Raw genomic sequence first — 27,772 nt, forward strand, 5'->3', positions numbered from 1 at the left:
GGAAGAGAACTAGTTGAATTGGGCTTTGAATCCTCATTTAATAGAGATGGTAGATCCCAGGCATTTTAGGGCTGAAACAAAGGTGGAGTCAGAGACACTAGAGGGAGCCAAGGCTTAAATCTGGAGAAAGCTTCCTGACTCCATCAGCCTCGGTTCACAGATTCTAAAGCATTTGCTTAGTAGACGGAGAATACGCTTTATCACACATTCAAATGCTTCCATTGGACAATTTTCAAAATTAAAACTATTCTGTGTCTATTTTCAATTTTTTACTGGTGTTAAACCTCTTTTGAGGAGATAAATATGAAGTACTTACTGTCTGTGCATTTCGTGTCATTTTTGCCAGTGATTATCTCCTGAATCTTAACTGTGAGCTTATCTAAGACATTTCACAACCCGTAACGGGGTCTTGAAGGTGGAAGTAGAGAAGGATTCTGTGGAACCACATTCCAATGACCTCCCTGCCACCTCAGACTGGCCAGAGCTGGGTTGTCATGGGACTACTGGTTCTCAGAGCTCTGGGCTGTCACATCCTCTCCAATACCAGGCCTCTGGGACCTATTCCGGCACTGAGGTCACCCCTCTAGCCTCCACACTCGGTCCAAATCCACAAAAAGTCCTAAGCAAGGTGTGTTTTAAAGTACTTGGAAGTCCTGGGGCAGCTGTGTGAGCTCAGCCTGGCTGCATCAGCCCTGTTAATGCTGGCCTGATGGATGGGCGGCTGAGGCCAAGGCCCCAGCCACGGGCCCTTGACGAGAGGGAGGAGAAGTTAGAAGGTAGGAGAAAGTAAATTGGGCACAGCCCTGATTTGCCGCCTACCTCAAATAGGGTGACATTAAACAATATGGAATCGCACATCTACCAAAGGGTTAGAACTGGACCATATATTTTGCTGCATATAAATGTTCATTGTACTAAATTTTGGGATACAGGAACTTAAATAAGAAGTGAAAAGGATATTACAACTCTAAAGCAATAGTGAATTAGAATTGGCCACACCTAAGGGAGAAGAAGCCTGAGGGCCAAGAGAGAGGACACTCTGGGAAGCCCTGACTTGGAAGTTGTTCTCACATACCTACCCATGGTGCCGTCAGACAGAAGTCTAAGGAATCAGAAGGCATGAGGTCCTCACCAGCTGCTGGAGTGTCCAAGAAGCTCCCTTTTCATCCAGATGCCACTTTCAGAATTCCTCTTGATGTGGCTTTCACCCAAGAGCCATCTGAAGGAAGAATGAGGAGGGTGGGCAGGGGGCTGACTGGCAGAGGGGACTCAGAAGATTCCTGCCTATATGGTCTGAGTTTGCTTAGCCTCCTGCAGCTTTTCCCAGAAATAGCCTGGCTTCCCTCCATGGAAAATGCCAAGCCCTGAGGCAGAAAGAGGAGTGGGCAGCCCTCTGTTGTGTCTCCAGGGAAACCTTTTGAACCCTGTGATAACCAGGACCAGGCCCAAGGCAGGGTGCTCAATATGCAGCACGTGGGGGCAGTGGGGAGCTGGGCCCACAGGAATGCCTTGGTCTACTGTGCTGCGGCTGGGACAGGACAAGGTCAGAGCCTCTGCCAACTGCCAAAGGTTAAGGGGGACTGCAAGCTTCCCTGCACTTGGGAGAGCGGGGGGGAAGTGAAACTGAGAAAGGAGAGGAAAGAGACAACCCTCTTCATGAGCCAGGAGCTGAGACAGTCACATCAAGAGGCACTCCCATTCTGGTGGATGAACGTGTCCCCTTCAGCAAACCCTCAGGGGACTCAGCATGGATGGTAGCCACCACGACAGTGTTCTCAGCTGACTCCTGCAGGCTGGTTTTGAGCTGGATGTGAAGCTTGGTAAAGGCCAAAATACATCGCCACTTGTATACTCTTCCCCATTCCCACACAGCAAATCCTTCATCATGTTTAGGGGCCACCGACTCGGCAAACCAGCCTTCAGTTCCTCAGCTGACCCATTACCTCCCTCCCGTGAGATCCCTCAGGCTCATTTTGCCTTCTTAATGGATTCCACTTGTGCTAATTAGGCCACACATCCTCTTTCTCAGGCGTCACTGGCAGGTGCGTGAGAACTGAGCCCTTCTCTGTCTCCTCCACCCGGCCCAGCACGGTGACTCGAAAGTTTCATGAGACGTTTGTGGAGTAAATAAAGCAGCGATTCTCCAGATCTGTTTCCTATTCTGTTAGAGGAAGGTTTCTACAAGCTCTTCTTTTCAGATCCCCAGTTTAGATTAAGTGTGAGCCACCTGCTGCCTGTCTGACACTGTGTGTCTCTCATTTCAAAGAAGACACAAATGTGATCTTGTTGTGGTCACACAACATACAAGGAGTAATTACATTATGAGACTGAATATAATAAAATGTTAAATTGTAAATCACAAGAGGAGCTCAGAGGAGGGAGAGACGGACTGGCGTAGTCCAGTGAGAACTTGGAGGGCTGACAGGAAGACTAGTTAGTTGAACCGAGCTTGGAGGAAGGTGGCTTGGCACGGGTCAGCAGCCCATGGATGTTGCGGCCCTTGCCCTTGAACATCTTGTCCGTGGAGCTCTTCACCGCTGGTTTTATCACTGAGTAAACTAGAGGCAAGACGGGAGCCAGGAGCGGCCCCTGGCAGAACAGGACACCATCTGCCTGGCCGTCCAGTCTTTGTGCTGTTCTGCAAGCCTCCCAGGCAGAAGTTGCAGTCATTGTTGAGGAGGATCTTGGATTTCTGCTACCCAGACCTTGGGAAAACTGGGGTGTGGGGTGGGTGGGAGTCCTCCTTGACTTCATCCCCCCTTCTCAGCTAAGAGGGAGTGAGCTTCCCTGTAACACTTTCCACATAGATCTTGCCCTGATCATCCAGGATGGAAGTTTCCACCTTCTTTTGGGGCTGTCCATCCGTTTACCCTTGCCACAATATGTGGGGTGTCTTTTACATGGTTCCAGCATCCAAGTATTGGGGAGTGACTGTGGTGCTCAGCTGGTGGCCGTCTGAACTCAAGTGTCCTCAGCTCAGGAACTCAAGATGCCTCTACACCCCCTGACTGAGATATGAGACTGGCCTTCTCCACAGTCCGGTCTGTGTCTGGTTTACCAGGTAGGAAGGACAGTCGTGGCCCCTCCAGGCAGGCGTAGCTTGTTGCTTTATCTGTCAGCATGAGTCAGGGGAGGAACAGAGTTGCCTAGAGACCAGTCTCAGGCCCCAGCGTTGCTTTTTCATCGAGATATAACAATCGCTCTGACACAGCACGGCCTGGGAGCCCAGCACACAGGCACCCACTGATCTGAGCACACGGGCTGGCCACGTCATGGCGGCATGCTTTATGGTTTCCCAGGGAGCTTCACTCCAGCGCCCACCACCACCACCACTTTCCTTCCCTGTGTGTATCTGTAGGTCTCTAATGCCTAGCAGAGAGCCTGGCACACAGAAGATGTCCTATAAATGATGCTAAATCCTGAGGGAGACACTTGGCAGACGAATGACACTAGCTAATGCAGCCTTAAAGGTATGGTATTACACAATGAAAAAAAAATCTTTGCTATCTCATTTTACAACAGTAAATCTGAAACCCCATCTTTCGGAAAACGTTGTCTCCACCATGATGCTCATGTCAATGATCCTGCTTATCAAATTCTGTTGAGCCAGTGTGGAAGGAGCAGCTCTCTGTAATCTATTTACCTTAAGGAGCTCAGTCACGTGCTCAGCTCACAGCCCGTTTATCAGGATGAAGGATGCTCTCTGGAGAGAGCAGACAGCAGGACAGGCCGAGCTCAGATGACAGTCTGCCCTGTGGAGATTGACTTTAATGAAGCACAGAATAAACAGGAAGATTAAGAGGGTGCAAAAATCAGTGACAAGTTCTGAGTTCACCTCTACGTAGGAAATGAAATGTTCTCTGTACGGCTGAGAGCTGTCTCTGGGTTATAGATGGGGGCATCTGTTTGGTCACTAATGATCCCGTGCTATGTAGATCAGCCTCTGGGCAAGGAAAGAAAAGTTTTCTGTTAACTTACAGACCCACTTCTGTGCAATTTAAATTTACCCACAGTGTGATGGAATTTAGAGCGAGTAGAAAGATGGAGTTATTAAAGGGTTTGAGAAATTATTTAACAGGCAAAAATGTTAGCCTGATAGGGGCTAAATATTTTTTTTTTAAGATTTTATTTATTTATTTGAGAGAGAGAGAATGAGAGAGAGCGAGCACATGAGAGGGGGGAGGGTCAGAGGGAGAAGCAGGCTCCCTGCCGAGCAGGGAGCCCAATGCGGGACTCGATCCAGGGACTCCAGGATCATGACCTGAGCCGAAGGCAGTCGCTTAACCAACTGAGCCACCCAGGCGCCCAGGGGCTAAATATTTTTAATGTTGCTTTTTGTCCCTACGGTCCCTCCACTTTGTGCCAAGAGACCACGCTAACTCAGAGGTTTAGGACTCAGAGGTGTGCTCGGTCCTGCAGGGGTGGTTCACCATACGGAAGGGCTGAGTTCTTGGAATAAAACAAAAACAAAAACTGGTCTTCCTCCTAAAACAGTGCCATCTCCATAGGCCTTAATGGATTCTGACATTGTACTCTATATTGTTGAGCTTATCATTTCATATGTGATTTTTCTTCAATAAACAAGAAGCAAAGTTTACAAAACAGCCAGAGGACACAGTCTAGAATGCACACTCATCTTTTGGAGATGAGGGTTTTATTATTTAGAGGATCCAAACGGGGATCTTTTCTTGTTTCATTGCCATTTCTTCTCTGAAAACATAGATGTTACAAAGTACTGCTTTGAGGTAGCACATTCCGTATTCTTTAATCAAACTGTGAGAACTGGTGTGTGTCACACGCATGGACTGTGTTCATGGGGCAGAATGTAAGCGTGTTGATAGTATTGCAACATTTATACCAGTAGATGGCACTCTGGGTCAAATGGAAACTCGAACCCGCCCGTTGCCCTGCGGGAACATGTACCGTGAAGAAGACCCTGTACTAGTCAGCCAGGATGTGCCCAAGTGAAAATGTGTGACAATCCAAAAGTAACTCAAAATCATGTTTGCACGCTACTTTGGGAAAGCGGACGTGTGCGAGGATATAGAGTGATCAGAATACTGGAGTCAGAGGGACTAGTTGAGAACTCCTTGATGGAAGCGCTTCCTTAAGTAGAGTGTTCAGAATGGAGCGGAAGGGGCAGAGGCAGCGAGCAGCAGAAAACCCAGGTAGACGTGGCCCGGAGCAGTCCGAGAAGTGGTATGAGAAATAGGAGACCACTTCGGTCTACGGTGAGAACGTTATCTGATGCGGGCTTAAAGTCAATAGCGAATCGGGGCGCCTGGGTGGCTCAGTCGTTATGCGTCTGCCTTCGGCTCAGGTCATGATCACAGGGTCCTGGGATGGAGCCCCACAGGAAGCCTGCTTCTCCCTCTCCCACTCCCCCTGCTTGTGTTCCTGCTCTCGCTATCTCTCTCTCTGTCAAATAAATAAATAAAATCTTAAAAAAAAAAAAGTCAATAGCGAATCTTCATACAATGGGAAGAAAGGGTGAGACACGGCTCAGGGGAGGTTGTTGAGAGCAAGAGAAACACTGAGCTTTGCAAAAATAAAACAGGCAAATGAAACATAGCCAAAGTTATGGATTGTATTTGATTTCACTTTTGATTGTTTATCACAGTAGATACAATTCAAAGCAGCCAACTGAGACAACATCTTTAACTTCTGATTTTATGTAAATTAAGAACTTGTGTTTCTATTTTACGTTATGTAATTCTGGAGATGGTAGAACTCATACTATTCAGCTGTAAATGCTGAGTTTTCCACCTAGATGTGGTGGAAGACCCCGTGTGTCCCCAGCACTTCCCAAAAGCCACCCTTCAGACTTCAATTTTTTCTTACCTTCGTAATTTCCTAACCTTCTGGCTTGTCTCTTTCTACAAAGTTGTGTGTATCGTTTCTGTATTTTGCCTAAGCTTAGGACAACAAGGTCAGAGTGCAAAGAGAGAAATGTATTTGTGGTTGGGATTTAGTTTGTATTTATTTTTAGAGCATTTGAGGCAATGCAGGAATCTTAATGGGCATTGTACTCTCTAATGCAAATTCATAGTTAAAGCAGTAAGGAGGTGTTTTAAATAATTCAGCAGAAACTGCACCAAATGAACAGTGAGTTAAAATCTCTTTACGATCTCAAGTATAGAAAACCATTAATGGGAACTATGTTGCTTAATAACAGAAAGTGTTTTCCATTCACCCTATGTTACCAGGACTATTACTAAAATAGTAATTTATTCTAAGGATGAGTCTTTAAAATGCTGCGCTGAGGCCCCAGGTTCTGGAGCCACAGGCTGGGTCAGCACTTTGTGATTTTAAGCAGTGATATGCCTTGGGTAAGAGAAAGAGAATGAGGTCCATTAATTCTTTTTTTAAATTTTTAAATTTTTTTATTTTTTTTAAAGATTTTATTTATTTATTTGACAGAGAGAGACACAGCGAGAGAGGGAACACAAGCAGGGGGAGAGGGAACACAAGCAGGGGGAGTGGGAGAGGGAGAAGCAGGCTTCCCACCGAGCAGGGAGCCCGATGTGGGGCTCGATCTCAGGACCCTGGGATCATGACCTGAGCCGAAGGCAGACGCTTAACGTCTGAGCCACCCAGGCACCCCGAGGTCCATTAATTCTTGATGTGCTTTAAACACAGAAACACTGTACTTTTTTGTTTTTTTCCTAGATGGGAAAAACCATCCCTAAACAAATAGGCTAACTACTCTGATTGGTTAGCTCTCTTCCAGATTAATAATAATGTCTCCCTCTCGATGTGAGCGAATGGATGTTCCGGACAAGCTGTCGTTGGGACAGGGCTTTGTAGTTCGCTGAAGAGAGAGGTTTCCATGGGGTCCCCGCCGCAGTCACCATTCTAACCAATAGACCCAGTCTGCAAGAGGACTAGGTGAAGTTTAGCGTGCAGTCTGGTGGAAAGGAGCAGAGGAAATGTAGCTGTCATGCTGGAGGTCATGACCTAACCCTTGGTAGCCCGCCGCTCTCCCTAGCTCAGCGGGTCGGTCTCTGCCTGGCTGAGGTTCTCAGGGTCGCCGCCATCACACTGCTCATGTGCTGGCCTCGGGATTTGAAGATAGTCCTTGGGCCATATTCCTTGACGTGAAAATGCGTGTCCTGTTCAAGTAAGTTTGTGCAACTGGACGGAGGTGTGGAGCTGAATTAAGTGGGGTTAGTAGTAAAAGACTAATCTAGAAAGATAGGAGGAAAGAGCGTTGCATTGTGGAGGGCCTTGAACACCTAGGACTTGAGTTTTTTAGGAGCACGTTTGGGGTGGAGGCCACACATACACACACTTACATTTAGTCCCAGTCGTTTATGACGTATTTTCCAAAGCAGTTGCAACTTAAATTTTTCATTTCTAACCATAAGCCATGAAAAGCATCTTATGGCCCCTAAAATATTCATGTGATTGCTGCTGTGTGTTCATGCTAGGACTGGAGGGCTTGCCTTCCACTCTACCTTAGCATAAAAGAAATCGTAGTAAAAATAATTGGCATGAAGCCATCAACTTGCTCATTTGCTCTCTTTCACTGTGAGACAATAAAGGAATTAAACGATGTCTCATTTGGCTTTACACATTTGCATACTTAAATGTTTGGATACTTCCCTGCTAAGTAAATTGAGCCTGATCAGACAAGCTAGTAGTGGTGAATACCTAGAGTTTTCAAATGGATTAATTCTTTCTGACTGCGGATTACTAGTAATATTTTTAATTACTATATTATATTAATGGCATATTGTTGAATGGATGAAGCAGGTTAACCAAGCTATATGCTACCTGTGAGGACAAAAAATTATATACATGCCACATATTTTTTTTTCTAGATACATGTGATACGGTAATACACATACAGAGATACACACACATCTAATAACCAGGATGTCACTATCCGTAAATACAAATTAAGTAATTTTAATATTTAAATGACCAAACTACAATAGCCCTGAGTCCTTTTCCTGCTTGATTATCCAGTCTTTTATTTTTTTTTTAAAGATTTTATTTATTTATTTATAGGACAGAGAGAGACACAGCGAGAGAGGGAACACAAGCAGGGGAAGTGGGCGAGGGAGAAGCAGGCTTCCCGCCGAGCAGGGAGCCCGATGTGGGGCTCGATCCCAGGACCCTGGGATCATGACCTGAGCCGAAAGCAGATGCTTAACGACTGAGCCACCCAGGCGCCCCGATTATCCAGTCTTTTAAAAAGTTCACTTCCCAAAATATTTCTAAGGGCCCCAGGGGAGTTCACATGCATTAAAAAATATAAGTCTCAGGCCCAATGACTCCATTAATGTGGAACCCCCATCTACATTTCTGGTAAATTTGAGATTTACTCACACAAATCAAAAACTATGAAAAAAAGTGATTCCAATAAATTTAATATTTAAATAAATAAATAAATAAAATAAAATAAATAAAATTACTTATTCTTGCCAACCACAGCAGAGAGCTTTCTTGTTTTGTTCAGGAAGCAGCAGTTTGGAGGTGATAGTAAAGTCTTCTCTCTTCTTTGTGTTTTTCCACCATCCAAGATGTACCAAAGCAAAGCAGTTTGGTGCCCAAGTGTGGCAATTCATGAAATGTATGCATACATGTGCACACACACACACATACTCTCACTTACATGTACATACACACATTACCTTTCTCTGGGTTATAGGCCATCCACTGGGCTTAAACTGGAGAAATTTTCTTTAATTTTCCTTCCACTGGGAGGAGGCATTCAGCCAAACCTCAAGCATTTTCCTCCTTCATTCTCTGCTTCTACTTGTCTCACAACTGTAAATAAAATACATGTCTCTATAAGAATAAGTTATCAGCACAATATAGTCATATTGGATACAGAAGGAAAACAATTCTCTCCCCCATCACTCAACTCATGCCCAATCTTCCTTTACTGACACTCACCCAACTCTGGATTAGGAGATTTTAAGTCCATATGGCGAACTTTTGTTCAGATTTTTAAAAAATCAAATGTAAAGAAGATTTAAATAATAAAACTAAGAACTTGAGTCTATCTACCTATCTATCATGTACCTATGATCTTTAAGAGAGAATATACTACTTCTTTTTCAAGTCTATATGAAACATATATATACCAATAACAATGTAATAAGACACAGAGGAAGCCACAAGAAATTCTAAAGAATTAAATAAACAATATTACCTGACTGTATGCAAAAAAATCAGTATAGAAAGAAATTAGTAATAAGAAAAAAAATTTTTAAATGTACATGTCTGGAAACTAAAAGATGTACCCAAATCCTTTGGTCAAAAAGGAAACTTAGGGGTGCCTGGCTGGCTCAGTCAGAAGAGTGTGTGACTCTTGATCTTAGGGTCGTGAGTTCGAGGCCCACAGTGGGTCTACATAGAGATTACTTAAATAAATAAACTTTTAAAAAAGGAAACTTAATAAAAGAGAGAGGGGGGCAAACCATAAAACAGACTCTTAACAATAGAAAATAAACTGAGGGTTGCTGGAGGGGAGGTGGGCGGGGGATGGGCTAAATGAATGATGGGTATTGAGAAGGGCACTTGTGATGAGCACTGGGTGTTATATGTAAGTGATGATTCACTAAATTGTACTTCTGAAACTAATATTACACTATATGTTGACTAACTGGAATTTAAATAAAACTTGAAACAAACAAACAAAAAAACCTTAAAATTAAATGGTATTAAAAATATACCAGTTAAAATAACAACTTAGAATGAAATTTATAGATTTAATAAGCTTATATCTATCAGAAAACAAGAAAGACTTAAAACTAATGAGTTAAGTACTTACCTCAGCAAGTTGGAAATGAACAACAGAGAAAGCCCAAAGAAATATGAAGGAAGGAAGTCATAAACACGAGAAATCAATAAAATACTGAACAATAGCAACCCTCCAAAATAGAGAAATTTCGCTAACACAAGACTTGAATTTTTTAAAGATCAATAAAATAGACAAGCTTCAGGCAAGAATGATAAAGAGGAAAAAAATGAGAGAGAGAAATTGCAAATAAGCAAAATTCAGAAAGAAATTAGAAATTTAAAATTACATACATGCATATATACACATACCAATGTATTTGAAAACCTAGACAAAATGAATAAATGTCTATAAAAGTATACAAATGCCAAAATTGATGCAAGATGAAATCTAAAATGTGACTAGACTAAAACCACTGCTCAAATCAGAAAAATAATAAAAGAATTCACCTTTGCATAAAAAGAATAAAAATCCTCCAACCCCAGACAATTATACAAGTAAATTATACCAAATTCTTAGAAATATATGATTCCTACCATATGCAAGCTGTTACAGAAAGTAGAAAAAGTGAGAAATTTACTCAACTCACTTTATGAAGTCAGTATAACCTGGATTCCAATACAAAATATAGTAATAGAAGAACATTATACCCCTTTCATTGTGAAGATATAAAATCCTAAAAAAACAATAGCTACCTGAACCTAGCAGTGTTTTTTAAAAATAATATAATAAAATAAGATTTATCCTAGGAGTGAAGAATGGTTTTATAACAGAAAATCTGTCATATAAATCACCATACTGATGAACTAAAAAGGAAAAAATTATACAGCTATCTCATAGAAGCCTAAAAAGAATTTGAAACAATTCAACAACTATTTGTAATATAAAAATATAAACTCTCAGATAACTAAGAACAGAAGGGAACTTCTGGAATGTGTTAAGGCTCTGCATTGCCACCTAAAGCAAACACCATACTTACAAGAGAAACTTTATTTTTTTAAAGATTTTATTTATTTATTTGACAGAGAGAGACACAACGAGAGAGGGAACACAAGCAGTGGGAGAGGGAGAGGGAGAAGCAGGCCCCCCACGGAGCAGGGAGCCTGATGCGGGGGCTCAATCCCAGGACCCTGGGATCATGACCTGAGCCGAAGGCAGACGCTTAACAACTGAGCCACCCAGGCGCCCCACAAGAGAAACTTTAAATGCAGCCATTGTGAGATTAAAAAACAAGGCAAGAAAATAGTTATCACCACTATTGTTCAGTATAATATTGGAAGTTGTGGCCAGTGTAATAACAAAGAAAAAGAATTAGAAGAAAAAGAATTAGAAGTAAAAGAATTGAAAGGGAAGAGACTTTCTTGTATAATTATTTGCTACAACATGATTACCTACATGGAAAACCTTCAGAATCAACAACCTGTCAGAACAAGAGAGCTGGTATTTTCATTGCACTAACAATTACAGAGAAAATATAATTTGCAAATGACACAACTCATACTAACAACAACAACTATATAAAGTCTAAGAATGAAATAATAAAGCATGCTTAAGACTTCTATGGAGAAAAATCTAAAGCTTTATACCCTTAAAAGGGTATTAAAAAAAATCTGAATAAATGTAGAGATTTTTTATGTTAATGGATGAAATGACTTACTTGTTTTAAAATAATAGCTCTCCCCAAATTAATTCATAAATGCAAAGGGCATTTACCCTGTTAGAAATAAGAGCTATCCTAAAGCACTGTGGTAATGCTGTAGGAATAGGCAAAGAGAACAATGAAACAAAATAGAGTCCTCCAAAATACACTCACTGACATATGGGTACTTGATAAATGAAAACGGTGACATCTCATGTCAGTGGGAAGAAATGGATTCTTTAGTACATAGAGCTGGGGTAAATTTCTTGATATTTGGAGAAAAACAAATGTAGATCCCTCCCTTACACCATACACAAAAGTGAATTTCAGATCAACAAGTCCTAAATATAAAAGATTAAAATTATACAGCCAAAAGAAGAAAATGTAAAAGAGTATCTTTGTCTACTTCGGGGTTGGAGTGAATTTCTTAAACAAGACCTAAAAGGTATATGTCATAAGGTAAGAAAAAAAAAAACTTTATGGTTGTGACTTTATCAAAATTGAGTATTTCTGTTCAATGAAGAATACTATGGATAAAATTAACAAGTGACACCCTGGGAAAAGATGTTTGCAATGATTAAACAAGCCAAGGGATTTATATCTTAATACACAAGGAATACCTACAAACAAATAAGAAAAAGAAAGAAAACCCAGCAGAAAAATGAAGAATATAAATGAAAAATTCACATACAGGGAAATCCGAAGTTATCAAATCACTGAAGAGATGTTCAACCAAATTAGCAGTCAGAGAAATAGATACTAAAATGAGATGCCATTTGATATACATAAGTTTGAAAAGTCAGAAAATACCATATTTGGTGAGAATGAAGGGACATATATTTTCACGTATTATGGGTGGGAGTGTAAGCTATATAGCTGTTCTGGAGAGCAATCTGCCAGTAATTGGTAAACCAAGGATTTATAAAGCTCATATTCATAACTCCAGTCTTGATTACATATCCTAAAGAAAATCCTACCCAGATCTGTAAGGGGACATATTCGAGGATGTTTATTGCTGCATTGTCTTTTCAAAAGAGCAGTGAACCTCGAATTGTTCAACTTTAGGGGAAAGGATCAGAAAATGTGAATAGATTCTATGGGATATTATACAGGAGTAAGAAGCTATAAATTAAATATACATAGAACCACAAGATAGATCATAAAACACAGTGTTGAATGAGAAAAAGTTACATCACAACACCCTTTGTGTGAATTAGCACATACACCTACAAAAGAGCACAGTGTAAGTTATAAGCATACATAAATATCTGAGGACATCTGCCAAATCCATCAGAGCGGATTGTCTTCTGTGGGGAGGAAGGAATGGCTGTGTGGGAATCATGGTTGAAGGGGGAAAATGAAATAAAATAAAAATAAAATATAATGAAATAAACAAGGGGCTGTGCATAGACCCATGTCAACAGCAAGGGTGTCGTGAACCAGCAGTGTGATTAACTCAGCCCTTCGCACCTGAAGAGAAGGGGGTCCTAAAAAGAAAGAATGGGAGAGGGCAGAGCACTGACCTGGCCTGAGACAAATCTCCATTGCTTCAAGGTGTCAGGAATTCCTCAATCTCCCCATAACTTACAAATAAAACCCAAGGTCTTTAGCAATACATACAAATATTTTCACCGTCTGACTGCCTGCCTCCTTCAACGCCGTTGAACTTTTCTATCCACTTGTCCCCTAAGAAGGCACTAGACTGTTTCATTCTCCTGGGTCTTTGCACCTGCTACTGCCACTGCTTGGGTGTTTTTCCCCCCAAGTATCTAGTCGCAAACTCCTCCTCATTCAACATGGCCCCCTCTACGAACACCTTCCTTGACCTTTCTCCTCCTTCACCTACTCCTCCCCCTTATATACAGCAATCAGGGCACTCATCACATGGCATTGCAATTACTTGTCCACATCTCTCTCTCCTGGATTAAATCGCAAGCTCCTTGAGGACATGACTCTGTCTTATTTTGGCACCCAGAACATGCCTAGAATATACAGCCTTCCTATAACTGTTAATTGAATAAATGAGAGCATGCTCAGTCATGAGAATTTGTAGAGATTTTTAGTAAGTATCCATCTTTGTGTCCAGAGAAGCTCTTATTCAAGAGGTGTTGGGAAAACATCAGTGTGTCGTGTTGTGGAGACTGGAGCAGTGAGAGAGGACGGACTGTGAAGCTAAAGATATAAGGAATTCCGAGTTATGTCAATGATCCTGCCGCTGCCCCCCTCCTTTTTGCAGGATTCAGCCCTACCACTATAAACAGCAGCGGGCCCTGGGTAAGGACCTATGCTTCCTTGCATCTCTGACCTTTTGATTTTCCCTTACTGGACCGCTGTGATTCCCATCAGCCTTTTTTCTCACTGATGTGACAAGACATAGGAACTTAAGACTTAGGGCAAAACCAAGAGCACGACTAAGCCATTTGAAGAGTTGTGAGGTGGATGCAAGCTGGCTTGTGCACTGGGCATGTGAAAGGTGTGGCTGCGCTCACTCCTCGTCTCAGACCTCTTCCAAGACATGTGGGTTCAGGGAAAGATATTCACAGATTTTCTTAAGAACCAATCCTAATGTCAGTTCCTGCAGCAGCTTTGGGAATATATCCTTGTTGAGTTCCAGCCTAGAATTTTGATTCACTACCTATTTTGCAGGTTTGTGGGAAAGATTAACTGGGACAATATTTACAAAGCTTCTGTCCAGTTCCTGGTGCACAGTGAGTACTTGGCAAGTTAGTCTGTCCCCAGCCACTGCCCATGAAAAAATAAATTAACTAATGGGAAAAATTATTCAAAGCCCCAAGTGCATTATAGATTCTGATCATATTTTTTTTATATGCTTGCCACCTTCCTGCAGTCTTGCAACTTTATCTTTATCAAACTTAAACTTGATATTCTAATATGCATGTTTTGAGCTGGCTCATTGCTTAGATGAAGCAGGTATGACTCGAGGGACTCTGGTCTCTCAGCACAGCTTCCAGCCCATAATGATCTCCCCAAATGTCCTGCTTTCAAGACTGATGTTCTCTCCATTAGAATCAGTCAAGTCCCAGGCTACCCAAACCTTTGTTTTAGACTTTAAAGACAGTGGCTTGCAGAGCCAACATATTTATACCCATTATGAGGGCATCACATTAGCAATACCATCACCCAGGCCAGAGATCCAGAAGTACATCCTAATGAGGACTAAGGGTATAGCAGACAGGAAGGGGAGGTTAGAGAAGGTGTCCCTGGGCCACAGAGAGCCAGGAGAAGACATAGAGCAGTAGAGGAAATGCCCGCTGAATGGGCATAGGATGGTACCAAAGATGCACTATCCATTTCTCAAACTTACTTCCTGTCTTCCACAGTTCTTCCATTCTTATTACAAAATTCTTACCTGGGCAATCTTTGTGGGTATAATTTTTTCTTCTCTTTGGTCTAATTCTTCATTTTCATAGACAAAGTATCCCCCCAAAAGACACATTTTCACCTCTATGCATGAGTTTTCATCATGAAACTCACACTTCTCACCTCCACTATCCCCAATAAGCTCTCCACGTAAAGTTAAAATGCTTGGGCCAAAGGTCAGTCATATTATATTTACATAAGCATAGGGAATATCAAGAACATCAGGAAACACTGCAGATGTCTGCAGCTACACTTTGATAGGCCCAGCAGCTGTGGCCATTTGAACTCTCTCATGGGAAGTAAGAAACTAAAATCCATAAAACAATCTTCAGGCAATAACACTGAGTTTGTCCACAGAGAATAGAAATCAGTGGAATAAGACCAATCTCATTATTTTCTGGTGTGAATTTGTTGTGGGAAATGTAACAATTTGGTGCTGACTTTCAAATAGTTCTGAACCTATTTAATATTTGACTTCACTTTAAAAATTTTTTTTAAAGATTTTATTTATTTATTTGACAGAGACACAGCAAGAGAGGGAACACAAGCAGGGGGAGTGGGAGAGGGAGAAGCAGGCTCCCCGCCGAGCAGGGAGCCCGACGCGGGGCTCGATCCCAGGACCCTGGGAACATGACCGGAGCCGAAGGCAGACGCCCAACAACTAAGCCACCCACGTGCCTCCTCTATGTAATTCTTATCACAAATTGTACTTGATATCCAGTACCAACCAACCTACCTCTGCTTTCCTCTGCTGGAGGCCACCTGTAAGGAGTGAAGAAACAGCATAAGGCAGCAGAGACTTAGTAGGCACTGTCCCATACAATCCAGGTGCAATTCAGTTTACTCAAAACCCTTTATAAGAACACAGAGTTTACAAAACAGAGTTGTGAGTATCCATTAATTTGACTGAATTAAAAACATTGTAGACTTCTACTGCTAATAGCTTTAGCTATCAAAGTGCATTCAGAGAGCATACTATGTATCAGGCCCCATTGTAGGCAGCTGTATTTACCTTACATATTGAGCCAAATTTTAGAAATAAAGAACATGAGACTCAGAAACAGTAAGAGCTAGTCCATGATTTCATGGCAATTGAGAGGCAAGGCGGAGATGGGAATGTGGTTCTGTGGGACCCTAAAGCCTAAGCTCTTTCCTTTACTCCTCACACCCCATCTCTGTCACAGGTGCCTCCGAGCCATCAGCATGCTTCATTTGGAACCCATCTGTTGGGTACGGTGAGTGATCAATTCCAATTTGAATAAAGGATAAAATGACTATTTAGGAATGCTTTTCTCATGTATCTTATGCAGCTGCTTCATTTTGCTTCTCCTTTCTCTTGCAACAGGGGTAGTATTTAGAAAAAATATTCATGTGCTCTTCTTGTTTGCTTTCTGAATCCAAGACTTTCCCCTAGTCTTGTGCTATACCAGCAGAGGCACTTACAAGCATTTACTTGGTGGTGGTGGCTCCAAAAGGCATACATACATAAAGAGAGCGGAGGAATTCACGCTCAGCTTTTGATACTCAAAACAGAATTTTGCAGAAAAAGATGTTAGTCCTCAAACAAGATTATTTTCTCAAGGTAAGAGTTTCAAAATGCCTTCGTTTGCCCTCGGACATATCAAAAAATAAGTCTAGAAGTATCAGCTCAAAGAGTTCTCTCATACTACAGGGAGGATACTGCTTCCACCAGAGCAGCTAGACCATGAAGCTTATTGTTCTATGTTAAGAGTAAGAATATGGTAGAGAAAGAATAAAGGTCAGGAGAAAAAACTGATCCTTCTGACTCTAAGGGATAGAGAGAAGAAGAGAACAGACACAGTAGCCGCCAGAGTTCTTATTTTTTCTCTCTCTTCTTGGGCCAACGCTCCAAGAGAGGGTGGCTATGGAAACACCAGCTAAACTGAGGAGCAAACACAGTGCAGGGAGGGGTGCCATAGAAAGAGACTAGAGCCTTTGTTCCCACGTGCCCTGGTTCTGAGCGGGGGCCTTGAGGGCTTACCTTGGAATCAGGGAGGTGACCTCACGGCAGAGGCTTGGAGTGGACCTCTCAGACCTGGGCTCCAGAGGGAGGCAGTTGGAGTCCTTCATGGTAAGGATACAAGGGGGCAGGGTCTACATGAGTGAGAGTGAGGGGAAGCCAAGTCAGCCAAGGAACCTCTAGACTAGGAGTCAGAAAACTATTGTCCATGGGTCAAATCCAACCCAGTGGCCTATTTTATAAATAAAATAAACACCCATTTGTTTACACACTGTCTATGGCTGCTTTTGACTGTGGGGTTGGACAACTGTAACAGAGACTATAGGGTCCACAAAGCCTAAAACTTTTATTACCTGGCCTTTTATTGAAAAAGTTTGCCAACCTCTGCCCTAGACCTTATGAAAGGCTGAAGGACACGCTGCAATGAGGCCAATAAGAGATGGTGCTTTGGAGCTCAGAGGAGCCAGAGGATACCAATACCAAGCTGGACTCCTTTCCTTAGTCATGAGATCACATAGCATAAGCCCTTTCTTCCATACACAAGCTATCCTGGAAAGAAGCTGGAAAAGGGAATGAATACTGAACTAAGAAATTCAGGAGGCTGAGCTTTTTACCTAGAGAGACTGAGTATTATCTAAAGGGATAACTGTATTATTTCAGTAGATTGGCCTGAACATAGTTTTTCCAACATGAAAGGGTTGAGATTCATGAGGAAGTCTGAATCAGGAAATTGCATTTCCTTTGAACATCTCAAAATGTGAGTTTTACAACCCACCTACTGATTTATAGATTATGAGCCCTGATAGAAACCTTAGAGATACTTTAAACCTCTTCTCTCATAGTAAAGATAAAGAGTGTCCCAGAAAGACCATGCTCCGTAGTTATGTAGAAGATGGACTGAGACTGGAATCTAAGTCCCCTGATCCAGTGGTTCCAACTACCAAATTTTCAAAGGGATTATTAGTGCTATATCTTTCTGTCTTGGCAGGAAAGAACACAGTCAAACATCAAAGAAATGAAAGGAGTTTGATAAGGAAACTGTTTACAAAGGTGTGGTCAGGGATTAGGTACACCACAAGGGAGGGTGCAGTATGCCGGGGCTAGCAGTGGGGAACTCTTCCTGTCCAGGGGTGAAGCAAGAGAGGGGGCTACTCTGAGACAGGGTAGCTTAGGAGACAAACACCAACGAGAGTGGAGGAACGCAGCTAACTCAAAGTAACCCAAAGGGGAAAAATCCAGGGAAGTAAGTTTCCTGACTTCACTTTCTTTCTACTCTTTCCTCTTCCTGTTATTCCATTAGCTGAATCCAGAAAATTAACCTCTCAAGATAAAAAGAATGGTGGATGTACTATCTAGAGGAGAAAATAGAAAAATTGGTACCAAGATATAAAATAATCCTATAAAACAGTGCCTGGAAGCATCCCTGGCTTGTGGTAGGTGCTCAGATATTTTTGAATGAATAAATTGATGAATTTAATTAACTTTACTGTTGATAAAGCCATCCTTATGAACTTTTAAGTGATTCTTACCAAGTACCACATCCAGTCAACAGATCATCCATCCAAGCAGGAAAGTTCTAAAAAGAGACATCTCTTCCCCACAGCAGAATATGGACTCTCATAGCTATAAGGGTTATCAGAGGTAGGCTTTGAGTTTGTGATTATAATAGTTGCATATCTATTGCTGCATAACAAATCATCACAAACTTAGCAGCTTAAAACAACACGGATGTATTATCTTACAGTTCTTATGGATTAGGAGTCCAGGCATGGGTAAACTGAGTTCTTTGCTCAGGATCTCATTGGGCTGAAATCAAAGTGTTGGCTGAGGTTAGGGTCTCACCTGAAGGCTGGGGGACTCTTCCATGCTCATTCAGGTTATTTCCAGGATTCACTTCCTTGCAGCTATAGGACTGAGGCCCCTCTTTCTTGCGGGCTGGTGGGCAGGGGTTGCTCTCAGCATCCAGAGGCTGCCCTCAGGTGTAGCTACATGGCTCCCTCTGTAAACCCTTTCATACATCCAATCTCTTAGGCCCACCTACATAATCTCCCTTTGGATTAAGTAAAGTCAATTCACTTATCAGTAACCTGTTATCTGATATCTCATCATATTCACAGGTACTGTCTATACTCAAGGGGAGAGGATATATAAGTTGTATGCTCCAGGGGGTGGGGGTCTTGGGGGCCATTGTAGAATACTGCCTTTCACAGTGATGAAACTTCTAGTGCTCTTTGGATTTTGTAGATTTTTTTTTTTTTTCAAGTAAATAGTCTGTTTACATTTGTCATCCTGACTCAGAATCCTAAAACTCTAGAGTGCTTTTTATTTTGTTTTGTTTTAATTTGGGAATATTTCCAGGCCATTTGTATTTTCAGAGATGCATGTTGAGGAGGCTGGAGTATCAGCAGCTATGCTTGGATTTTAGAGCCATTTCTGATAAGGGGATTTGGTGGATCTGATGTTATTCACAAAAGAAGGGAAAGAATGGTTGATTTAAATTGTGGAAATATGATTATTTGAAACACCAAGTACCTTATAGATTCTAATTATATTTCTACAAAATTTTGCAAGTATGGTAGCTAGTGTCTACAATAATTTGTAGACAAAACCATGAAAAGTTAAGCAAACTGCAGACCATTTACAACCAAATCAAAATAGCATTAATAGACCAAATAATGTTTAATCTTAATGCTAAAGGCAAAAGTATTTTTTATGCTTTTATGTTTTCCAGAATATCTGTGAGATAGGAGGATTCATACAAATGGCCACATTTAAAAAGGAAGAAAAGTTCCTACCAGTAAATATTTATAGGAGTTCAACTCCCGAACTTGGCCCTCTTTGTATCTTAAAAATCAATATGGGTCTTACACAAAGTGAGATCATATTTGATTGTAGATTTTTTAGGACTGTAAGGAGGAAAGTATCAGATACATTATGTTCCATAAAATCTTTGACTGCATGTTCTCTTTGGATTTTGTGAGAAAAGATCAGGAATTTCAATGTCTTATTTAAGGTTTTCTGTCAGAGTCTTTGCTGTCCTACTGAGGCCCAGGGAAGGAAGCAGAGGGGGCTGTGGAATGGTTTTGGTAGTATCCCCCCTGAAGCCACCATTTTGGCATGGACCCACTTTGTTACTGCAATGGTTACATTTTGAGAAAAGTCCATCCATGGATCAGTTTGAGCAGGGTATCATGATGTGAGTGAGGAAACCGCACTGATTATTTTGTGGACTCTGTGCTCATCCCACTTTCCTAGTCTCCCACTACCTTACTCCCTGCCATATGAAGCATGGGATTGGCAGCAGAGAGAAGAGAGAGGAGAGCAGGGAAAAGGGAGAGAAGCACTGCGGGAAAAGTGGCAGAAATCATTCAGAAATAGTTTTTGCCTCCTCATAAATAGAATAAAAAGAAAGTCTTCAAATAGAGAACCAGAGTGTATTCCACCTGGTTCCACCTTTTGTCACATATTGAATTCAGTCATGTTTACCTGCTCAGTCTGAGAGTTACCACCATCATGTAATGCTGCTATTGAGCACTGGGCATGGCTAATATATTTAGGGGGGAAATACCACAAAAGTGGATGACTTTTAGGGAAGAGATTCAGGGAACTCTCCCCTTACAATTTAGGCAAACAATAGTTTTCCTGGAGGCCCCACCAGTTTACTTTCTCTTGCATCTCATTGGCAGAACTAGATCACATGGCCATCCCTAGGTACAAGAAAGTGATTTTGTGTGGGGGGGGCGGGGACCTGGGTGGTGCGGTGGGGTAAGCATCTGAGTCTTGGTTTCAGCTCAAGTCATGATCTCAGGGTCATGATCTCAGGGTCTTGAAATCAAGCGCCATGCTGGGACTCATCGCTCAGCAGGAGTCTGCTTCTCGTCTTCTCCCTCTGCCCCTCCCCCTTCTCGCGTGCACATTCTCTTTCTCTCTCTGTCTCTAAAATAAATAAATCTTAAAAAAAAAAAGTTAATTTTTTTTAAAACTGGCATGCATGGAAGTGTTGAATCCCTATATTGTACACCTGAAACTAATATTACACTGCTGGTTAACTAACTTGAATTTAAATAAAAACTTAAAAAAATAAAAATAAAAACTGCATGTAGATGCTGTGATGCAAATGGGGTTCTGTTAACATGAGACAGATATCAGCAAACTTTCTGTAAAGTGCCATGGTTTCATCTTTTGGGTCTGAATGTGTCTGTTGCACCTGCTCAGTTCTGTCCTGAGCGTGTGAAATCAGTCATAGGCAATACATGGTGAGACTGTGTTCCAAAAAAACTTTGTTATAAAAACAAGCAGCAAGCTGGATTTCATCTAAGGACTGCAGTTTGCCCAATCTTGACATAGGAGAAAGATATTAAGTAAGAAACGAGGGTCTCCCAACCCACCTGTCTGTTTTTAAGAATCACTCCCCAAACCCTTTTCCTACCCTGCATTCTAGGACTTGAACACATCAAGAAAATAAGGATATCAAACATGGCATTTCACATTTGGAAGGGGTTCAGCTTCTGGGCTGTCACAAGACTTGGTTTCTAATCCTCTCCTGATATAGGTATCTGTGATTCTGTGCAACGTGGAGCCTAGCTACTCTGGTACCTTAGTCAAATCGTTTCTCTAAGTGCAGGAGCCCCACAGGGCCAGAGTCTAGAAGTCACAAACAAAAGGGAAGACGTGGCTGTCACAAGATGATGAATGGCTGCCCTCTGAAGTTTTGATTTGGCTCCTAAATGACGAAACTGGACCGACCAAGAAAACTTGGTTATTTTCTCTGCTGCGAGAGCGGCCACCTGGTGAATATCACATTGCAACCACCAACCCTTGGCAGAGGTTGGAACAGCAGCTATAATTATAAAGAGCAGGGAGGAGACTCTAAAAATCTCTTCCGAGTGGCAAAAATTCTGAAAATCAAGATAATTACAACACTGGCTCATCCTGATTTGCTTGGCTATTTATAGATGAGGAGAAGCTGATGCACTGAGAGCTTTTTCTTTTCTTTCTGTTTTTCTTTTCTATTTGCATTAAATCCTGTGTGGCTCCTCTCTGAAATGTGTGCATATGCTGAGTCCATGTGAGATGTTACCACTGGCACTTGTCATAAGAATTAAATCCCTCTCAAGCTTGTTTACAGCTCAGCACTTGTCATACTGCTCCCTTGAGCTTCATGGCTGGTTGGGTTCTTTTTTCCCCCAGCTCTGCGGAAGATTTAATTTCTTTTTTGTTTATGTGTGTACTTACCCTTGCAGGTGCAGGAAAAAAAATTGCTGTGCCCAGATGTTTTGAAGCTGCAGTAGCATACATACAACTCAGATTAAATAGAAAAATTGCATAAGATAAGGCAGGCACTTCAAGTACATTATTCTATAGGGTATTTAATAAACCTACCATGTTTTCTCGACAATAAGACTCTTGAATATAACTTTAGGAGCAGAGGAATATTTTAAGGCATCACCAGCTCAATTCATTTATAGACGACTTTACAATGAGATTTGTCATTTTTGAGTGGGACCCATTACATTTACCACATTTTCAACTTAGGAAATAACTTCCCAGAACAGAACAGTCTGGGAATTGGGTGGGAACGTCAACCTATCAAGCTGTCTCAGTTCATTACTGGATTAATTAGACCTCAGGGATCTGAGGCCAGATTTCACCTTAGTTTTGAAACACAGCAAACATAAGCCAAGCACAAACAACCCTCTTGCTGCTCATTGAGCTCTGCACTAATATGCAAAAGCCCTGCCCAAGTTGCAGATGGATAATGCTTCTGTGGACCCTCAGTTTGGCTTTTCCTTTACCCAAGGCACTGGGTTACCCTGTTTTGTACATAGCAACTGTCAACTAGCGGGAAGGAGTTCAGCTCAGGAGAGGAGCTAATGCTCAAAATCCTCCAGACTCTACTTCACCAGCCTCCAACAGTTGTTTCCCATGACTGCATAGAGGTAGCTCATCACCTTTGGCAACAAGTCTTTTAAAATAATCCCTCACAGCCAAAGCCTAGCTCACGATGCTTGTCAAGAAGGCCTATACAATATGCCCACCCCCGCTTTGTGACATCCTCCCCTGGGGGCCCCCGGGAGCATGTTACTGTTTTTACCTTTCCCGAGGTGTAGAGGAGTTCCCAGCTGACTTGCTTAGGACGTTGGTTTAAAAGAAAACCTCTATCTCCCTTTGCTCACGAAGCTAAAGGCCCTCCGTAGAATTAGTAAGGTGTTTAGCTAGTAGAAAAGAGTGCTGTAGACCTGTTTCCTTGTAGGGGAGAAAAGAGGTCTTGCAAAAAAAAAAAAGAAAAAAAGAGAAGCTCTCACATTTTAATTTAAGCGCCGGTGTTGGATCCCCATTTGGCAAAATCGTTTATAGTCCGTTTTTGGCCCAGCATTTTGCATCTGCAAGATCAGAGCTTATTAGGATCATCTCTTGCTTGTGCCTCCCAACACTGCCACCAGAGACCATAAAAGGCTTCGACCATACACGCTGCAAGGGCGCATGGTTCTTTCTTAACTACCACAAGGCAGGTTTTTGCTTGCACTGAAAGACTTACATTCCCCTGGCCATACTGGTAATATGAAACACTTTCTTCATCCCAGTATCTTCTAGAACCCCAACTTGGAACATGGGGACTATATTAGAAATCAATATCTCCTGAAATGGGCTGTGTGTGAAAGACAGAATAATAGGCTGCCTGAAGCATCTGTGGTTTCATAGACGATGACTGTTTGTAGGTCATTGATCAGTTCTGGAAACAAAACCATCATATAATTTATATTCTTGTCTATTTATGTTTTCTCTCTTTAATTTGTTCAAAGCATCCCATTAAACACCGATTATTCTTATGGCAGGAAGCCTATGGACTCATCAAGATATGGTGGGACTTTATGAATGAAATCTGTTGCGGTGGTGGCTTTGCTAGTGTAAATAATTACATCTCCAGCAGGTAATGATTATAAATATTTTAAACATATGAAGCTTGCACACTGAAACTCCAATCAAGCATAGCCACCCACCACTGACTATGAACCACAACCACAACAACCAATGAGATGAAAGTGGCTAGATATGGTCAGCTCCTCACTCTCAGGGAAGTGTGAATCCAGGTGATGACTTCAGCAGCCCAAACACATCTGCTCCCCTGCTCCCCCGAAATCTTCATAAGCACATAGACAAAAGCACATGCATGTACTTGCAGATCCAAAAATTAATTTGTGTAAAATCCTGATCACTTCTGCTAAGAGTCAGGTATATTGTGTTAAGAAGTAGCACAGGGAAGCTACTTTTTAATGTGTTTGTCAGGTTCACTGGAGCCCCGAGCAAAGCCACAAGGAAGGGAGTCTCCGGCTGGCAGTCTGTTAGATCAGCAGAATCAAAGAAGCTAGAAAGAAGTCAGGAGGCAGAGGGTACTCTTGGGAAGGATGGAGGGGAAGAGAAAGGGAGACAGAGAGACATTGCATATGCACTTTTCCTGCTTCAAAACTGTCTTCGAAATGACCAGGCTAATATACAACAAGCAGAAGCCAAGCAAAGGTCAACTAGAGCCAGCCCCATTATCTCTCAACTCACAAGTTCAGAGGGGCTAAAGCTTTAATGCAAGTAGTTGTTTCCTCTTTTCTTTTCTGTATAGCTGTCCCAGTCTGTCTTCCCAGCTCATCTCCTGCCACTATAATCTTTACCTAAAGCTGGTCACCTTTCTGGAACATTTCATGCAGCTCTGTGCCTTCATATCTTAGTTCAGGCTATTTGCTCTCTTTAGAAATCTCTTTGCCACCCTTCTCCTTTCGAAAACTCCTGCCCATTTTTTAGAATCTAGCTCAGAGGTGTCGAATACTGTGACAGCTTTCTTGGGCAGATCAGTCAGTTCCTCCACTGTGTTTCAAGTGTACATTTTACATCTATTGCCTCCTATGGGATTGTTTGAGTGCTGCCCTCCCATCAAGATTCAACTCCCAGAGAGCAGTGATGGCATGTGATTATCTGTGTGTCCTTAATGTTTAGCCCACGGTAGGCACTTAATATATGATTAATGAATGGGTGGATGGATGGATGGATGGATAGGTGGATGGATGGACGGACGGATGGATGGATGGATGGATGGGGCATTACAATTTTTAAGGGAAGAAAAAAGAGTATGAGGAATTAGCAGGTGAGAAAGTTCCAAAAGAGGTGCTAATCAAAACTCCAGCCACTTTCTCACAGAGGTTCATCTTTCACCTCCGAACCTTGGACTCTCAACACTGCCATCCTTTCCAAATTAGAGCTACAACCAATGCAAGTATTAAGGCTTAGAAAAACCACAGGAAAAGTCGTGGGATCCTGCTAACTTGAAGATGGATTTCAACTTCAGTGAGGTACCAACAGTGCCAGCTTGGGTTATTTCTTTATGCATTTAATAGAGCACTTACCTCTCAAAACCCGGCTGCAGCTTGATCTCACATTTTCTTCATACTTGCTTCAACACCTGTTAACCACAACACTGAGGCTGCCAGTCCTGGCTTCATCTTGCTCTCCGACTGTTACTACGACGTTGTAACCACAGCTCTGCAGCTGCTACACTGGCAGCCATTCCAGGGACTGGGGCTGGCCTCTGGTCCCCGGGGTGCTTTAACAGTCCCACAGGTTCTTGGTGCAATAGATGCCTCTCTCTCTCTCTCTCTCCCCCTTCTGGCCCTCACAGCCCCCTGCTCATCCTGCCCTTGTAAAGCCCATTGCTTCAATGTCGTTAGCTTGCGGGTGTCTCTCACTCTCACTGGACTGCAAGTTCTGTGAGGGAAGGACTATGTCCTACTCGTTATTGTTTCTCTCATACTTACCAGAGCCTGGCAATGGAAGGTAAGAGTGAAGAATGAATGAATAAATGAAGAATGGATGAAGATGTTCTCATTAAAATTCTTTGCTGCAACTTCAATTAAGTCACTCATCACTCCTATCAGTTATTATTTCCCCCAAAATTATCCTTGTTATTTAGTGTGATTGTTTTTTTTTCCTTCACCCCAGAAATGGGTAATCTTTCTTGATTATCAACAGCTATGCTGTAATATCAAAGTAGAAAAGAAAAATCTAGACATGATATAATGGCTTCCTCTCAGAGCTATCCTTATACATCTCTAAATCACATTTAGTAATATTTGATTTCCTCTCAGGCCAGTTGGACATGCTGTGCCTTGCTTAGGGAGCTAAGTGTATCTAATTCCATGAGCACCAGAGACATAGCGACTCTGCATTTTAACAATACAACTCGTAATTTTTTCACTTAAGGAATTGAATGTTTCTGATTTTTTGGGGTCTTAAGAGATAAGGGTCTCTTTGGAATCTCTCGGAAATTAGGCAATATGTCGAAGCTTTATCACACCTTTCAGTAATAATCACGCCAAACAGATGATTCCTCCCACCTGACGTATCTGTCTTGACTCACCTAAATCCAATTTCCATTTCCAAGTCAGAGGGCACTTCTGGGTGTGGTGAAGTGGGAAACGGGGGTCTGGGCTCAGAGCTGACTGAAGCGGACTGACCAGCTTGGCCATACATCTCTCTTTATATCTGTGAAACAGGGGTCATAATGTTGACTACACGAGGCTCTTGTGAAAATTAAAAGAAAATATGGCATGCATAACGCTTTTAGCCAGATTCTGTGAAGCAGTATTTCCTCTATTATATTAGTACCCTCCCCCTTCGGACATTCCAGGGAGCGCTGTGGTGTTAGTATACAGACACAACTTCCTGTGGCAGAGGGACATGAGGGGCGGGATGCTTCATAGCGTTAGACAGTTGGGGCAAATGGTAAGAAAAATTTTACAATGTTTTGATATAAAGCATCCTGAGACATTTTGCCTCTTCCCTAGTGATAGCACCTTTTTTTTTTTTTCAGTCCAGAAACTCCTCTTCTAGGCCTCGGCCTTTGGGACTACTGATTTTCCTACTTTACCCTCTTGATCCTCCAAATCTCAGGAGCAAAGTTTCTCCACCAGCCATGTTGGCAGTTACCTTTGTTATCAGGTTAGCCAGAGTCCTCCGTCGGTTCTCCTCACAGGAAAATGCTCCAGCGTTCCTGGTCTAACCTCACTTCTCTGACCTGGGCCTTCGTACCCATAATGCCATTCCCATCAGTGCAGCCCAAGCAAACACTCCTGCCTTCAGATGTTAAGGTTTCTCTTGACAGGGTATTCCCTCAACTCTGCCACTGGATCATTTTGTTTCATTCATTGTCAGACCCTCAGTGATCCTAAAAATACATCTTAGCTCATCACAGTCACTCCCATTCACCATTTTAATCTTCTCAGACTCATGTGGAAAATTCCTGTCCTTCACAGGGATTATAGCGATGACCACAGTCAAAGGCACATTTACAGCTAAAGAATACTTCTGGAAGTTGTTTATCATCTTTCTTTAAAACAAAAGTAAAACAAGTTCAGAGTGCATACTTATGTTTTGTTATATCTACTACTTCCACCTTCAACTAACTGGTTTCCTTTCAACTAACAGTCAATTTAAGAGAAGTAAGATTTTTAAATTTAAAATGTGAGTTTTTCCGACAGATGTTCGCGAGGATGCGGAGAAAGGAGAACCCTCCTACGCTGTTGGTGGGAATGCAAGCTGGTGCAGCCGCTCTGGAAAACAGTATGGAGGTTCCTCGAAAAGCTGAAAATAGAGCTACCCTACGACCCAACAATTGCAATACTGGGTATTTACACCAAAGATACAAATGTAGTGATCTGAAGGGACATGTGCACCCCAATGTTTATAGCAACAATGTCCATAATAGCCAAACTATGGAAAGAGCCTAGATGTCCATCAACAGATGAATGGATAAAGAAGAAGTGATATATATATATGCACAATGGAATATTATGCAGCCATCAAAAAAAATGAAATCTTGCCATTTGCAATGATGTGGATGGAACTAGAGGGTATTATGCTAAGTGAAATAAGTCAGAGAAAGACAAGTATATGATCTCACTGATATGAGGAATTTGAGAAACAAGGCAGAGGATCATAAGGGAAGGGAGGGAAAAATGAAACAAGATGAAATCAG

The 27,772-nt window shown here is 42.0% G+C and overlaps 1 long non-coding RNA gene across 1 annotated transcript; it reads right to left on the reverse strand.

The window, feature by feature from the left end:
* Positions 1-536: 536 nt before the first annotated feature.
* LOC145723517 (uncharacterized) lies at positions 537-9,376 on the reverse strand. Its single transcript, XR_014148630.1, has 3 exons — positions 8,640-9,376; positions 3,644-3,943; positions 537-1,219 (listed from the first exon to the last, which is right to left on the reverse strand). It is a non-coding gene; the product is annotated as an uncharacterized LOC145723517 (long non-coding RNA).
* Between the last annotated feature and the right edge of the window lie 18,396 nt (positions 9,377-27,772).

Source organism: Leptonychotes weddellii, chromosome 9 (assembly GCF_054177405.1).
Source record: "Leptonychotes weddellii isolate Sample4059 chromosome 9, ASM5417740v2, whole genome shotgun sequence".
Taxonomy (NCBI): domain Eukaryota; kingdom Metazoa; phylum Chordata; class Mammalia; order Carnivora; family Phocidae; genus Leptonychotes; species Leptonychotes weddellii.